The sequence below is a fragment of the Stegostoma tigrinum genome, chromosome 27 (genome assembly GCF_030684315.1).
Source record: "Stegostoma tigrinum isolate sSteTig4 chromosome 27, sSteTig4.hap1, whole genome shotgun sequence".
NCBI lineage: Eukaryota > Metazoa > Chordata > Chondrichthyes > Orectolobiformes > Stegostomatidae > Stegostoma > Stegostoma tigrinum.
The window spans coordinates 34,502,450-34,519,035 of record NC_081380.1 but is presented as its reverse complement, the minus strand read 5'-3'; positions in this window follow the sequence as shown (position 1 = coordinate 34,519,035).

The following is a 16,586-nucleotide window of genomic DNA, read 5'->3' as shown; positions in this document are numbered from 1 at the left end:
CCCTTCCTCAGAACTAATAACAATTAATATCAGTGTAATAACATCTCTGAACAGATTGATTAGAAAATATCAACATTATTCTCTTGGTAATGCAAGTTGCAAACAATTTGTATTTTAAGGGTTATGTGGCACAGTGGTAGTACCCCTGCCTCTGAGCCAGGAGTCCGAGGTTCAAGTCCTGTCTGTTCCAGAGGTGTTTGAACAGGTTGTTTGAAAAGATCTGTCCTCACAACAGAAGAGATATGCCTGGAGAAATTCAGCAGGTACGGCACTCCTGTGGAGAGAGAAATAGAGTTAACATTTTATGTGCTGTCTTCAGAACTGTATTCATTTCAGATTTTCAACATCTGCAGTGTTTTGCTTTTATTACATGAAATGTGCAGCAAGATTCTAACAACATCTGACTGAAAATAACCATGTATAGGATTTGGGTGTGGATGACTGTACCAGCACTTAATGCCCATCCCTAATTGCCCTGAAAACAAGTGGCTTGCTAAACCATTTCAGCGGGCAGTTAGGAATGAAACCTTTGCTCTGGATCTGAAATCACACCTCGGCCAAACCAGGTAAAGTAGTGGATTTCCTTCCATAAAGGGCATTAGTAAGATGTATCCTGTGGATAACCCTGAGGTGTTTTTATTGTACTTTAAAGGTGCTGTGTAGATGTAAGTTTTTTGTGTCAAAATTGACTTTTTCATTATTAAATATATACTTATTATTATACAGGTTTTCTTACGTCAAGTTCAAGATGGCTGATAAAATAAAACAGAGAGGAAAAGAGATTCTGACCTCGAGCCACTCCCCTGTCTCCAGGTGGCCCCTCCCACTAAGGGGCCTACTAAGTGAGCCAGTCTTAACAACACCCACCTTTCTCGCAGCATCACTCCTTGAAGCTGGGACTCAGGTGTGCCAGCAGTAGGCACAAACTTCTGTGGTGCGACTGAATGTTGGAACTGCCGGCTAGATGACTACAGGCAGGATGCCATGTTCCAGGGTTCTCAGTCAGGAGGAACACCTGCTCATGTCCTCTTATGTGCCGAATGGCTTGAAGTTCCTTCTAAGAGTAACTGCCTCTCCCCCAAAGTGAGAGAATGAGAATGTGAGCTAAGAGAGGGAGACAAAAGCGAAACTTAAAATTTATGACAAAAAAAATAAGCTTTAGGAACAATTTACAACCAACTGGACTGAGAGTCCACAGCTTAAATTCTTTCTATTTCCAGACTGGAGAGGTTAGGTTTCATGTCAGACCTATAATCTCAGCACTAACAGTATCCTTATGTCATTAATTACAAGACCTCAGTGAGATTTATTCTTACTCACAGTACAAGTCCAGCAGTTTCTTGATTCTCACAGAGGGACTGATCTCAAGCTTTGTTTTATGAGAATAAATAGCTGAATTGTGCAAAGCATCCAGCAATTTATGACAATTCACATCTTGTGGCATAGCCCTTCTGACATCATGAATTGTCAGCTTATAGCAACATAGAAGATAGGAGCAGAGCGAGGCCATTCGGCCCTTCGAGCCTGCTCCGCCATTCTGCACAATCATGGATGATGGCCCAACTCAGTAGCCTAATCCTGCTTTCTCCCCATAACCTTTAATCCCATTTGCCCCAAGTGCTAAATCTAGCCACCTCTTGAAAACTTCCAATGTTTTGGCATCAACTACTTCCTGTGGTAATGAATTCCACAGGCTCACCATACTTTGGGTGAAGAAATATCTTCTCAATTCCATCCTGAATTGTCTACCCCAAATCCTCATATTGTGAGCCCTGGTTCTGGATATACCCACCACTGAGAGCATCCTCCCTGCATCTCCCTATCTAGCCATGTTAGAATTTTATAAGTCTCTGTGAAATTTCCCCCTCATTTGTCTGAACTCCAACAAAAACAGTCCCAATCTAGTCCATCTCTCCTCTTATGTCAGATCTGTCAGCCCTGGAATCAGCCTGGTAAACATTCGCTGCACTCCCTGAAGAGTGAGAGCATCCTTCCTTAGAAAAGGAGACCAAAACTGCACACAATATTCTAGGTGTGGCCTCACCAAGGCTTTGTATAACTGCAACTCCTGGACTTGAAACCTCTCACAATGAAGGCCAACATCCCATTTGCCTTCTTTACCACCTGCATGCTTACCTTCAGCGATTGGTGCACAAGGACACCCAGGTCCCACTGCACACTTCCCTCCCAATTTATAGTCATTCTGGTAATAATCTGCCTTCTTGTTTTTGCTTCTGAAATGAATAACCTCACATTTATCCAAATTATACTGCATCTGCCATTGATTTGCACACTCACCCAACCTGTCGAGATCATGTTGAAGGATCTCTGCATCCTTGTCACAGTTCACCCTCCCACCCCACTTGGAATCATTTGCAAACTTGCAGATGTTACATTTTGTTCCCTCATCCAAATCATTAATATACATTGTGAATAGCTGGGGTCCCAGCACCAATCCTTGAGGCACCCCACTGGTTACTGTTTGCCAATTTCAAAAGGACCCATTAAACCCTAGTAGAGATAATAGGAACTGCAGATGCTGGAGAATCCGAGATAACAAGGTGTAGGGTCTAGGCCCGAAATGTCAGCTTTCCTGCTCCTAAGATGTTGCTTGGCCTTCTGTGTTCATCCAGCTCTACACCTTGTTATCATTAATTCCTATTGTTTGTTTCCTCTTTGCCACTCAGTTTTCAATCCATCTGAATACACTTCCCCCAATCCTATGTACTTTAATCTTGCACATTAATTTTTTTATGTGGGACTTTGACAAATGCTTTCTGAAAGTCCAAAAATAGTACAAGGACTGGCTTCCCCCTTGACAACTCTACTAGTTGCATCTTCATAGAATTCCAACAGATTTGTCAAGCATGATTTCCTCTTTATAAATGCATGCTGACTCTGTCTGATCCTGCCACTGCTTTCTAAATGCTTTACTATGAAGTCCTTGATAATGGATTTGAGAATTTTACCCCCCTACCATATACATTAATATTATGTATACATTAATATTGGCAACCGCGGTAAGGTCGTAATTAATAATAAAGACACCATAAACTCTTAGTTGGTTTGGTTAGACTACAATTAGAGCAGTGTATACAGTTATGGTCACCAAACTCTAGGAAGGATGAGGGTCCAAGTTTCGCTGCTGGTGCAGTGAAAATTTGCCAGGATGGTTCCCAGGATGATGAATTTTGGTTGTAGGGTTGGTTCAGGGCAGTGGAGTTGTTTCCTTGGTGCAGGAGAGGTTAGATACATATGCACAAGTTTGTGACAGTTGTATTAGAGAGGGCAAATAAATACAAACTATTCCCATTTGCTGATGGCCCAAGTGTTAGAGTCATAGATAAAGTCATAAAGATGTACAGCATAGAAACAAATCTTGCAGCCCATCTCATTCACACCAACCCAGATATCCTAATTTAAATATAGTCCAATTTTCAAGCATTTGGCCCATATCCCTCTAAACTCTTCTTATTCATATGCCCATCCAGATGACTTTTAAATGTTATACCTGACTCCACTACTTCCTCTAGCAACTCATTCCATACACACACCACCTTCTGCGTGAAAACATTGCCCCATAGGTCCCTTTTAATTCTTTCCCCTCTCAGCTTAAACCTATGCCCTCTAGTTTTGGACTCCCTCACCCCAGGGAAAAAAGACATTATTCTATTTACCTTATCCATGCCCTTTATGATTTTATAAACTTCTAGAAGGTCACCCTTCAGCCTCCGACCCTCCAGGGAAAATAGCCCCAGTCTATTCAGCCTCTCTCTATAGCTTGAACCTTCTGATCTTGGCAACATCTTTTCTGAACTCTTACAAGTTTCACAACATTCTTCCTATAGCAAGAAGACCAGAAGTGCACTCAGTGTTCCAAAAGTAGCCGATCCAATGTCTTGTACAGCCAAAACATGACCTTCCAACTCCTGTACTCAGTACACTGACCAATAAATGTAAGCATACCAAGTGCCTTTTTTTTCGGAATCATAGAATCCCTAGAGTTTGGAAAAAGGCCAGTTGGTCCATCAAGTCTGTACAACACTACCCAGAACCCCACCTTAGCCCTGTAACCCCAGATTTACCATGTTAAAAAAGGATTACCATGGCTAATCCATCTAGTCTACACATTCCTAGACACTGTAGGCAACTTAGCATGGCCAATCCACCTAACCTGTGCTTCCCTCGACAGTATGGGCAACTTAGCATGGCCAATCCACCTAACCTGTGCTTCCCTCGACAGTATGGGCAACTTAGCATGGCCATTCACCTAACCTGCACAGCTTTGGACTGGGGGAGGAAATCCATGCAGACATGGGAAGAATGAAAACAGAGTCACCTGAGGCTGGAATCAGACACGAGCTCCTAGTGCTGTGAGGCTGCAGTGCTCACCACTGAGCCACCATTCCGTCCCACAGATTTAAGATTTTAGGCAAGAGACATGAAGAGAATGTCGTTTCTTTCTCCCCCAAGTAGTGAGTGGTGAAGCCCGAGAACTCATTGTCAATATGGGTATTGGGAGAGAAGATGGTCAAGGATTTCAAAAAGGAAATTAAGTGAACATTTGTGGAAAGTGAAGTTTAGGGATGACAGGGATAGAGTTGTGAGGTTTGCTGGTTGTGGACTGAGTGGATTGCTGTACTCAGAGAGTCGACATGGAGTTGATGGGCTGAATGGCCTCGTGCTGTAATAACTGAGGAGCACAGTGAACTCACGATTACCCTGCCAGCAATTTTTGGCCTATATATTTGTTTCCTTAGAGCCCCACATAGTGATGGAAGCTGGTCAGTGCAACTCAAAGCTGTGATTTCATCGTCCGATTCAGAGAGTCTGGAACAGCCAGGCTAATTTGGGAGAGATAACACAGTGTGGAGCTGGAGGAACACAGCAGGCCAGGCAGCATCGGAGGAGTAGGAAAGGTGATGTTTCGAATCAACTTTCCTGCTCTAATGCTGTCTGGTCTACTGCCTTCCTCCAGTTCCATATGGTTTATCTCTGACTCCAGCATCTGCAGTTCTTACTGTCTCTAATTTGGGAGACAGTTGCATTTTATGAACTGACTTGGGGACAGGGAATGGAATTTGCAAAATTGCAGCACCTCCTAAAGCATGTCACGACCAAAGTGTGAACAAGAGATCAAACACTTATTAAACACAGGTTAATCACTCTTTGAAAATGGTATGAAATTCTGATGAGCTACCTGACAGAGCTGGAGGAGTTGTGGATAGCATGTTAGCTGATAAACATCAGAATCTGGATAGGATACGAAATTGAAACTGCAAACTATGGTGCAGGCTAGCTGGATTAACCATGGTAACAGTGGGGTTATCGGGATGGTTTGGGGTCTGCCTTTTCAGAGGGTTGGTGCAGACCTAATGGACTGAATGACCTCTTTCTGCACAGTGGAGAAACTGTGATTCTGTATTACTAAATGGCAGGGGTCAATTGGATAACTAATGGGATTTTTAAAAATCTGTTCATGCAATGTGAGCAAATCTGGCTGGGCCAGCATTTATTGCCCATCCCTAATTACCCATAGGGCAGTTAAGACTCAACCAGATTTCTGTGGTTACGTGTAGGGCAGGTGAGTATGTTTTCCTTCCTTAAAATACATTAGTGAACCAAACGGGTTTTGGTTTCATGGTCAGTGTTGGATTCTTCATTCCAGAATTTTATTTGATTCAAATTTCATTGTTGGCTGCAGTGGGGTTCAAACCCAGGCCCCAGAACATTACCTAGGTCTCTGGATTAATAGTCTGGTGATCATTCCACTATGCCATTGCTTACCCTATATTGATTAGTTTGGAAAGATGTCCATTAGGTTTCCTCAATTCTATCACCATAGGCATGATTCAGAGACAAAAGAATGGAATCTGTTCTGAAATAGATATTAATATTCACATGCCATTGAGACCATCCATTTGACTGGACTGGACAGTACGGTAGGTGGAAGCCCCAAACCTGAACTGATTTTCCTACTGTGCTTGGGGAATCGAAATCACCAGTCGATCATTAATCCTGGAAATCTTAACACAGGATAGCTAGGATCGAGGAACATATTTGCTACTGGAATTGTCTGCTTTCCCTCTGCTCCCAATCTTCTCCTGAAGCTGGTAACCACAAATCAAAGAACATGGACATTCCTCAAGCGAAAACCTAGTTAGTTAGTCGATGCCAGGCAGGGACACTATGAGCAACCCAGTCTTATCCTCACTGATATTTCCTGGGTTGGAGTTATCACACAGCATTCAGGGGATTTAACTTGCTCTATCCAATATACACTATTTGTGCTTCAAAGGGTAGTAACTCCAAAAAAAAAACATGTTCATACTCAGAATTCAGATAAATTATTTCCCCTTGCTTTGTTAATTGATCATTAAACAGTAATTACTGCACAAATTTATTCCATCCCACAAATTCATTAAGGCTCCCATCAAACCTAGTTGTTGTGATGAGTGGAGTTGGGTATACGCTAAAGTACATGAAAAACTTTTCAGTAAACTCAGCAGAGGTTCTAACACATTTTGACACATCGAGTTTTACAGCACAGAAACGGATCCTTCGGTCCAACCAGTCTATGCTGAACATTGCAGAATAAAGAACAGTACAGGCTCTTTGACACTCCAGGCCTGCGCTGATGTATTTTGCCCTTCCACACTAAAACTGTCCTCACTTCCAGGATCTGTATCCCACTGTTCCTTCCTAGTCACGTACTTGTCCAGGTGCTTCTTGAACGCTGCTACTGCGTCTGCTTTCACCTCATCCTCATACAGCGTGTTCCAGGCACTCACCACCCTTTGTGTGAAAAACCTGCGTCAACACATGGAATTTCACAGAATCTCCACAGTGTGAAAACAGGCCATCCAGCCCGACAAGTCCACACTGACTCTCCGAGGAGCGTCCCAATCTCTTTCAAACTTCTCTCCCTGCACCTTAAACATACGCCCCCCACCCCCCAGTAATTGACCCCTCCATCCTCGGAAAAAGGCTCATACTTTTCACTCTATCCATACCATTCACAATCTTATCAACTCCACATTGGATAGTTTAAAACTAAAAATAAGAAGCCACTTCTCCTGACTGCAGATGGAATATTCTGCATTCCTCCTTTGCTAAGGCTGCCTCCAGGATGCTTATTTTTGTGTTTTCTTTCCTGGGACAAACCGTTGTTCTATCCGTTGTGGTTGATTGGGTAGGTCTTTCATCACTGAGACAAAAGTTTCAGGTTGCACTCTAGAACCTGATCACAACAACGCTGGCTGATGGTCCAGTGCAGTGTCGGAGACACTCAATGACCGGACCAATATTTATCCCTCAATCAACAGCGTAATGAGAGATAATATGGTCATTGTGACAGTATGGCTTGTTGGAGATTGCTGCGCACAATTTGGCTGACATTTCCTACATCAATGACAACACCTCTAAAACACTGTTTTGGCTGTAAAGCACTGTGGGACATGCTGAGATTGTGAAAGGTGCTATATAAATGCACGTTTTATTTTCCTTCATTAACTAATCTTTACTATATCTTCACTGTGCTGAACTGTATTTTGTCAGCATTTCCTTCTGAATCAATTCTTTCCTAGTATTTTAAAGATGTGAAATTCTTCGATCGCTCCTTCACAGGGTCACACAACACAGGAGGTCACTCTGCCCCTCATGGTGGTTCTGGTTTTTTGATAGTCAGTTCTTTCAACTGCATCAGTGTTTAGTCTTGCAAGTGGAATAAAGCTGGAGGGGGAAGCGGGAACCCTCTGGTAAAACAGAGAAAAACGATCCACTGCAAGACTGGGGTGATTCAAATTCAAGTCACAGATGCTGCTGGTGTGAGCATGTGAAAAGACAATTTCTGTGTTCATAAAACAGCAATACTTCCTATATGTAACCACGTGAGGTTTTCAGTGTTCTAACATGCATGATTAATATTTTTCTTGAACATTTTTTAAAAACGTTAAGTTGGTATTTTCTTACAGTCTTGTTAAGAGAATGTGTAGTCCGTTTTAACACCAGGTGAACATGAGGTGAATACTAATTGCAGTGATTTCCCATAATAGTTGCTTACAGGGCATCTAAACAACAAATTAATCTGCCTTGTTTGGATTTGTGCAACTAGACAGTAATGAGGCTGAACTAGCTATGCATATTATTGTTAAAAGATGTGCAGTTTAATTTGTTTGGTTCCAACAGCAGTGGAAAGAAATTAGCTACACTGTGTAGTAATACACATAACCAAGACCATTCTAATCAAAGAAAGCTTTATTCGCATAAAAGTAATTTAGCAATTTTGTTATTAATGGAAAATGCTGGACATGCACAGCAGGCTATTCATTGTTTGAATAGTTATCAGCTCTGGTTGGATGTCTTTCCTGCAGGTGCATCAGGTGTATTATAGTATTACAGTATAAATAAACTATATGTAGTTAGGAGGTGTACGCTAAGGAAAGCTCACTGTAACAACCTAAATGTGGTATAATGTTATCTCAATATCTGGTGCTAACAAGAGGAAACTTTATTGTAATCATTTGGTTGTTTTTGAGTCACCTGAAGCTGTGCTACTGCACAAAAACACCGAAGCCCCACAAGAATTTTTCAAGGAAACTTTTCCACTTTTTCCTTGTTTAACCTGCTTTTCTAATCAAACTGTTCACAGAACTTATTACACACCCGTGGAGAAGTGGGACTGTGAAGCTAAGCCTCCTAGTTCAAGGGTAGGGACACTGCCACTGCACCACAGGTGGGCCCTCGGTTTCCTCCACCTTAGAATCCAGGTGGAGAGGGAACCAACAAGAGTGAAAAACATACTTGACCTCATCCTTAACAATCTGCCTGCTGCAGATGCACCTGTCCATGACAATTTCAGCAAGAGTGATTGCTGCACAGTCCTTGTGGAAACAGAAGTCCCACCTTCACGTTGGAGGATATCCTCGATCATTTTGTGTGGTACTATCAGCATGCTGGAGGGGACAGACTTCACACAGGTCTAGCAACTTAGGACTGGGCATCGATGAGGTGCTGTGGGGCATCAACATCCCTTGACATCCAGACAGCATTCAACCAAGTGTGACATCAAAGAGCCCTAGCAAAACTAAAATCAATGGAATCAAGAGGCAAACTCTCTGGTGGTTGGAGTCATACCTAGCACATAGGAAGATGGTTGTGGTTATTGGAGGTCAGTCATCTCAACATCAGGACATCTCTGCAGGAGTTCCTACCTCTAGCCCTAACCATCATCCACTGCTTCATCAACAACCTTCCATCATAAGCTCAGAAATGGAGATGTTCACCAATGAGTGCATAATGTGATACTGAAGCAATCTCTGTTCCAATGCAACAAGATCTGGTCAATTTCCAGGCTTGGGCTGACAAATGACAAGTAACATTTACGCCACACAAATGCCAAGCAATGGCCATCTCCAGTGAGAGATGATTGATCATTGCTCCTTGACATTCATTGATGTAACCATCACTGAATCCCCCACTATCAACCTCTGGGGTGGGGGGGGGGATACTACTGACCCAAAATTCAGATGGATTTGTCAAGAGCAGGTCACAGGCTAAGATTGCCGCAGCGGGTAACTCACCTCGTGATTCCCCAAATTGATTGGCACTACACCCACTAGCATCCACTCCATCCACCACTGACACTCAGTAGCAGCAGGATGCACTGTGTATAAGATGCAATGCAGAAATTCAAAGATCCTTAGACTACACCTTCCAAACCCACGGCCACTACTTTTTCGAAGGACAGGTTCCCATCCAAGTTACTCACCATCCTGCCTTGAAAAAATATTTCTGTTCCTTCAGCGTTGCTGGGTCAAATCCCGGAATTCCCTCCCTAGTGGCATTGTGTATCTACCTACAGAACGTGAACTGAAACGGTTCAAGAAGGCAGTTCACCACTACCTTCTCAAGGGCAACTAGACTGGGCAATAAATGCTGGACAGCCAGCAACACCCACATTCCTTGAGTGAAGAGAAATATTTTAAAAAATAAGCAAGCATTCAGAGTATTGCATCACCGCAAAGATCTTCAGCAAACAAGAGATTAAGGCTGAATCTAGATTGGAATCATTTCACTTCACTAGGACCCTGAATATTGAAGAACAAAAAACTGTTGTTGAACAAAAGGCAGGGAGAATACAAGACGTTTATTATAATTGAAGGTCACTATGAACAAACAAAAGATCATTAAGTTTATTAAGAAAAAAAAATCAGATATGGAAATATACTCTAAGTTACCAACATCACAAACTCAATCATTTTAAAAGCTCTTTGTATTTCACATACTTTTTTTGTACATTAATGTAGGTGCAACAGGCATATATACGGTCATAGGTTCACATTTTCTGCCTACATTTTAACATTCAAATACAATCTTAAGTTTTTTTGTTATTTCACTGTTAAAACATTTTCCTTTATGCTTACCACTCTTAACAGGAGCTGATTTCAACTCCGGCTTCATACTTAGGATATCATTTCTTATGAAAAAAAATTCAAGAAATACTTCTTATGACTAGGAGAATAGATTTGGACTACTTTACCCAATTTGAATTCTGTTTCTCTGAAGGACATCTGTACGCAAATCATAAACCATTGTAACTTCAAACCCAAAACACTGCCAGAAAATATAATCCAATGGAAGGGTCAGGTTTGCAATGGTAACTAATTTGGAACATCACAGCATTCACACCAAGCTTCAAATGATAATCATCTCAAGAGTTAGTTTATTGGACGAGAAAGAGAATACTATCAAATATAACCCGTGGAAAGCAGGGGAAGACACAGTTAGAAGTGAGGCTTTTACAAGGCTTCAGAAAGAAACTCTCATGGGCTGCGGAATGGATTAAAACACTGGGGACAAGCCTGTGATTAGGTGGAGGGAATAGGCAAAAAGCAGTAAAATATAGATGCTGGACCTGCCATCGCAACAAAGTGACCCTATCAATCTGTAGGCAAGAACCTTTATAGCAAGGTTCATGTACTTTACCTATCCCTGTCCAGAAAGCTCATGTTCTTCCAACATGAAATATGTATACACGCTAGATTGTGGGTGTAAATATGTCATGTGACTGTGTGCATTGTGTGTCTATCTGTTTGAGAGAAAGAGTGAGATAGTGGGTAGTCCATGTGGAAAACGGTGCCTGAAACTGGTAGGAGAATGAAGTAATATTTAGAGATGAAACGTATGAGCCATTAGTCTTGTTCCACAGACCTCTCAGAAAGAGATGTAAATGCTCAAGAGATTTGTATAGTCAGTCAAGGGGCTAAATGCCAGTCACATTTCCCAATGCATGATTATTAGTTTACTTTTACAATAATATAAACACACAAACCAATTGGTATTATCCATTACTCAAGTTTCAGGTTCAATTTTCTGTTAAATTTTCATTCTGCACAGCCTTCAATAGCTCAATTTACGAACATCATTATCATGGAAAAACCCCCCACAAAATTAGACATTTTCACAAAATTCCTGAATAATACAGCTTCACAAAACAAACATGCTTGAAAGAGAGTCACCAGGATGCCCCAGAGTGACGTGCAGCTCAAATTATCCTTAAATTAGTGACTACATGTCGGTTTTAACATTGTGCTCCCAAAGCTCCGAGAACCTGTGCTCAGCTATGAATACAACACCTCCACGGTAGTATGGAGCTGCACACAAAATTAAATGCAATTAATATTCAATTCAGCATCAGTTAGAGTGCTTCCAAATTGTCAGTGTTTTTACTGGGTCTGAACACAATCACTCCATAAGGAAATAAACCTCTATCTAGAATTGAATGCAATCTCACCGGGGGATATGATATGAAGCTGTTATCTAGTTCAAAGATATTATTAAGTCCTGAATTAATGGCCAACCCAGTCACAGAATCTGACAGATCAAGAGTTTTCTGCAATTGGGGTTATACCCGTTGAGTACACGATATAACTGAAACAATTTCCCATACTAAGGCAACATGGAGCCAGCAGGCTCTGCACACTCAACAAATCCAATAATTGATCAATCTCAGGTTCCTTTACAGAAACATAACAGATTTTCCTCCACGCAAAGTTCACAATTGAGCAATGGGACAGAAGAAATCATTGTTTTTGTAACAAATCATTGTTATTGTAATGTGTAACATGTCACACTTGGTGCTCCCAATAGGGAATTGAACCTGCCCAGGCCATGCATCAGAAAGTTAGGCTACGTGTAGTCTTCGGCGAATATTCTGAACAATGAGAGAAAAGGAACAACATGCAGCTGAATTTCCGAGCTGAAAATTTGGCAAGCAAGCCTCCCAGTCGTGAGGGCCAGGTGGGAAAATTGCCTGGTAATTGCCTATATACCCGGAATTCTGTCACTGAACCTCTCCATTCCCCTCTCTAAAACCTGTATCTTTGAGCAGTGTTTTGGTCAGCATTTCTGATTTCTCCTGCTACGGCTTGGTATCAAAATAACTTCGCTGCAAACAGATTTTTTCAAGTCTTGCACATTTTTTGAATAATCCAGAAAGTTGGGGGAGGGGAAGTAAAGCTATTTATTACTTTCTCAATAGCAACACCTCCACCAGAGTCAATTTGAGAATCCTTCTCCCTGCGCTATAAATTGTGGTGATTTGACATTCTTTATGTTATCTTGATGAGTGCAAGACAAATAAGCTTCAGCAACGTCTCTCCTTTTCACTATGAAGCTCTGTACTAGACTTCATCTAGCATGTCCTAATGGCACAAGCCTATACATAATTAAGCACATCCAGACAAAAATAATTCCGCACATGGATGTACAAAACCTAAAAGAACGTTTGATACCTGAACATAAGATCTATTTTCCCTCTTGTTGGGAAATGAATAAAATCCTTCTCTTTGTGACGAATAAACACACACAGTCCAAAGATTGTGAACATATTTTCTTTAAAAGGTACAACTGCACAGCAAACAGTAGAGAAATGCCGGTTCAGTTCCCACCAATGACAGAATTACAATTGACAAGAAGAGATTATTGCTGATTAGTCCACTTGGCAGTGAACATGTTGGAGTCAATTACTTTGGCAAATGATTGATATTTTTAATGTCCTAGAACATACTTTTCTTTTTAAAAAAAGCAAAGAATGTGCTTCGGTTGATTTAGAATTAAGTCAGATTGTAACCAAGAGATTAGCTGCTCTACCATGTCTATAAGGTTTTAAAAGTTGTCAGACTTAGGAAGAACAAGTGGGGTGCCACAGGGATCAGTGCTGGGACCCCAGCTGTTCACAATATATATTAATGATTTGGATGAGGGAACAAAATGTAAATCTGGAAGTTTGCAGATGATACCATGTTGGGTGAGACACAGAACTGTGATGAGGGTGCAGAGATATTTCAGAATGATCTCAACAGGTTGGGTGAGTGGGCAAATCCACGACAGATACAGTATAATTTGGCTGAATGTGAGGTTATTCACTTTGGAAGCAACAACAAGAAGGCAGATTTCTACGTGGATGGCTGTAAATTAGAAGACGGGAGTGTGCAGCAGGACCTGGGTGTCTTTGTGCACCAATCGCTGAAGGTAAGCATGCGGGTGCAGCAGGTGGTAAAGAAGGCAAACGGCATGTTGGCGTTCATTGCAAGAGGTTTGAGTACAGGAGTAGGGATATGTTATTGCATTTGTACAGGGCCTTGGTGAGGCCACACCTAGCATATTATGTGCATTTTTGGTCTCCTTTTCTGAGGGAGTGCTGTGAAGATTAACAGGGATAATGAGTCTGACACTTGGAGAGATTGACTGCGTTGGGATTGTTTTTGCTACAGTTCAGATGCATGAGTGGGGCATCTCAGAGACTTCTAAAATTCTAACAGGACTGGACAAGGTTGATGTAGAAAGGATGTTCCCAATGCTAGGTTTGTCCAGAACCAGGGGTCACAGTCTGGGGATTTGGGATAGACGATTTTGGACAGAGATGAGCAGACATTTCTTCACCCAAAGAGTGGACAGCCTGTGGAATTCACTGCCACAGCAAGTAGTTCATGTCAAAACATTGAATGTATTCAAGATGCATCTAGTTATAGCACTTGGGGAAAATAGGATCAAAGGTTATGGGGATAAAGCAGAATTAAGCTATTGAGTTGGACAATCAGCCATGATCGTGAAGAATGGTGGAGCAGGCCTGAAGAATTGAATGGCCTCCTCCTGCTCCTAAAATCAATGGTTTGCGTTTTTAGCCCTTTATTTTTGCTTCCAGTTTGGAGAGCGAGCCTCATGGCCTGCATCAGTCCTTCATCGATTCCGTCAGTGTTTAGCTTCAAGTTATGATCAGTACTCTACCTTAAGATTGCATGTATTTAAAAGTCACAGGAGTGAAGTTTAAATCTTCATTCACTCATTCTCACTGAATGCAGCAAACAACATGCTGACAAGTTGTCACCACAACCTTAATGGCTTTCATTTGACAACTTTTCAAAACATGGTGCAAAGAAGCCAACCTAAGGTACATTTCTGGATTACCAACCCTGCAGGTTCACCCAAATGTCTCCTAGAATTCAAGGATTAATCTCCAGAGCACTTCTGCTAGCAAACACTGGAAATGTTAATCAGAGGTGATCTTAATCATCGTATGCACTTATTATCATTTTCGTAGAACAGTTTATGTTCTGTGAATTTTTACCCTAACAGTACCCTTTTCATCAACCCTTCCACTAATTAATTCACCTGTTCCAAACTATCTGGTCTAACAATGCTTCAACGGAATCAAAAATGACTCATTTATAAATTTATCCCAATTATAAGTTAGCATCACAGTTAAAGCAGAACATTCATTTTCAAATTCCAGTACAAATAACGAGGTTCTGGATGAATAGATTAATACTTATGACAGGTAACCTTATCGAGAAACACCTGAACTCAAGACATGCAGAGCCATGCAAAGTCAATGGAGCCCATCCATGAGAAAATACTGATATATTATAAATTACAGGAAAATGTACTTGAATATTCATTGATGACTCTGTTGGCATAGATGTATGCCACATTAGGCTGGGCACTCTCCAATGATTACCCACGTAACTGAGTTTGTAGACTGAGTTTGTTTAGGTTATAGACATGCTCGCCAAGCTGATGGGTTTGGTTGCAAATGTTTCATCACCCTGGTAGGCAGCATCGTCAGTGTGCCTCTGGTGAAGTATTGGTGATCTGTCCCGCTTGTTATTTTCTGCCTCTGTTTGCTAATACCAACTACCTCAGCAAACAGAGGAAAATAATAACAAGTGGGACAGAACACCGACACATCACTGGAGGCACATTGACAATGTTACCTAGCAGGGTGACGAAATGTTTGCAACTAAACCCACTGGCTCAGCGAGCATGTCTACAACCTCATCCACAACCTGAACTACAAATCTTCTCATAAACTTTGAACCCATGTAGCTGGTTTGTAATTGTGGCCACAAGACTGGGCAACATCTCCCATGGGAAGGAAGGGAATCTGGAAAACTAGTCAATGAATGGCCCTATAGTCTAGTAATCAGTCAGAAACAGATCTCACAGGTTGATGTGAAAATAAATGTTTTTCTAAAACAGGATACATCAGCTGCCCAACTAATTAACAAGCATCCCTAGAAAAACAAATTTCAAATATAACTTCTCAGAGCCCAACACTACCAAAAATACTTCAACAAGTGGAGTGAAAGAGTTGGACAACATTCAATACACATGGTTTATAACAGAACTTGCTTTTAAATAGTTTTGTTCAAGGAACATCATGAGATGCATCACAGTCAATGTGGATCAAACATTCTTCAAAGACTCAACAGATTAAAACATTCCAATGAGCATCTTCAAGTGAAGCAGCAGATAATCTTTTACGAATCTGTAATGGCTGTAAAATTTGAATTCTAGCTTTCCATATTCTTTTCCCCGTGCTCCCTCTTCTGTGACTTTCACTAGCCGTGCCCAATAATGAGAAGTTCAAAACACTGCACAATGTTTTATTTTGTTCATTCTAATTGCTTCACCCAAACATTCAGACCTCAGTTGCACTTGCTTTTCACTCAATTCCATTGTTTCCCACGGGCAGAATCTCTAAAGTTCCAAAAATGGGAAGGGAGAGTGACAGAGATATATCTTGGGACCATTTAAAATAGTATGGGGCAAAATAAGCAAAAGGCATCCCATTTCCAATCACCAGTTTCCTCGTCATTCCCCCGGGTTTGATTGAAAAGTGTGTCCCCTGGTTCTTTGACACACACCTCAGGTGCAGCCACTATATCCTTAAACCTATCTGAATAACTCAACTTGGGTCCATCACTGAGCAACTCCAAAGGCATGCATTTTCATTTACTACTTCTCATTACATTTCAACTGTTTGATAACCATGCCCCCATTTCATATTTTTGCGAGGTACTTGGTAATTATAGGTATTTTCATGGCTCCAACCATACTGTCCTTTGGTCAGTCACTAAGTTGTACTGTAACATAAAACCCAAGATGGAATTCTCTTTGTTCAATTTGGCTAATACTAGCAACTTGGTATATTTTCTAATCTCAGGGAAGCGTGTCTAGATGTGAGTTGGTTAAACCTAGCAGTAAAACCTCTGATTCTAAGTCTGTGGCGCTGCATTATAAGA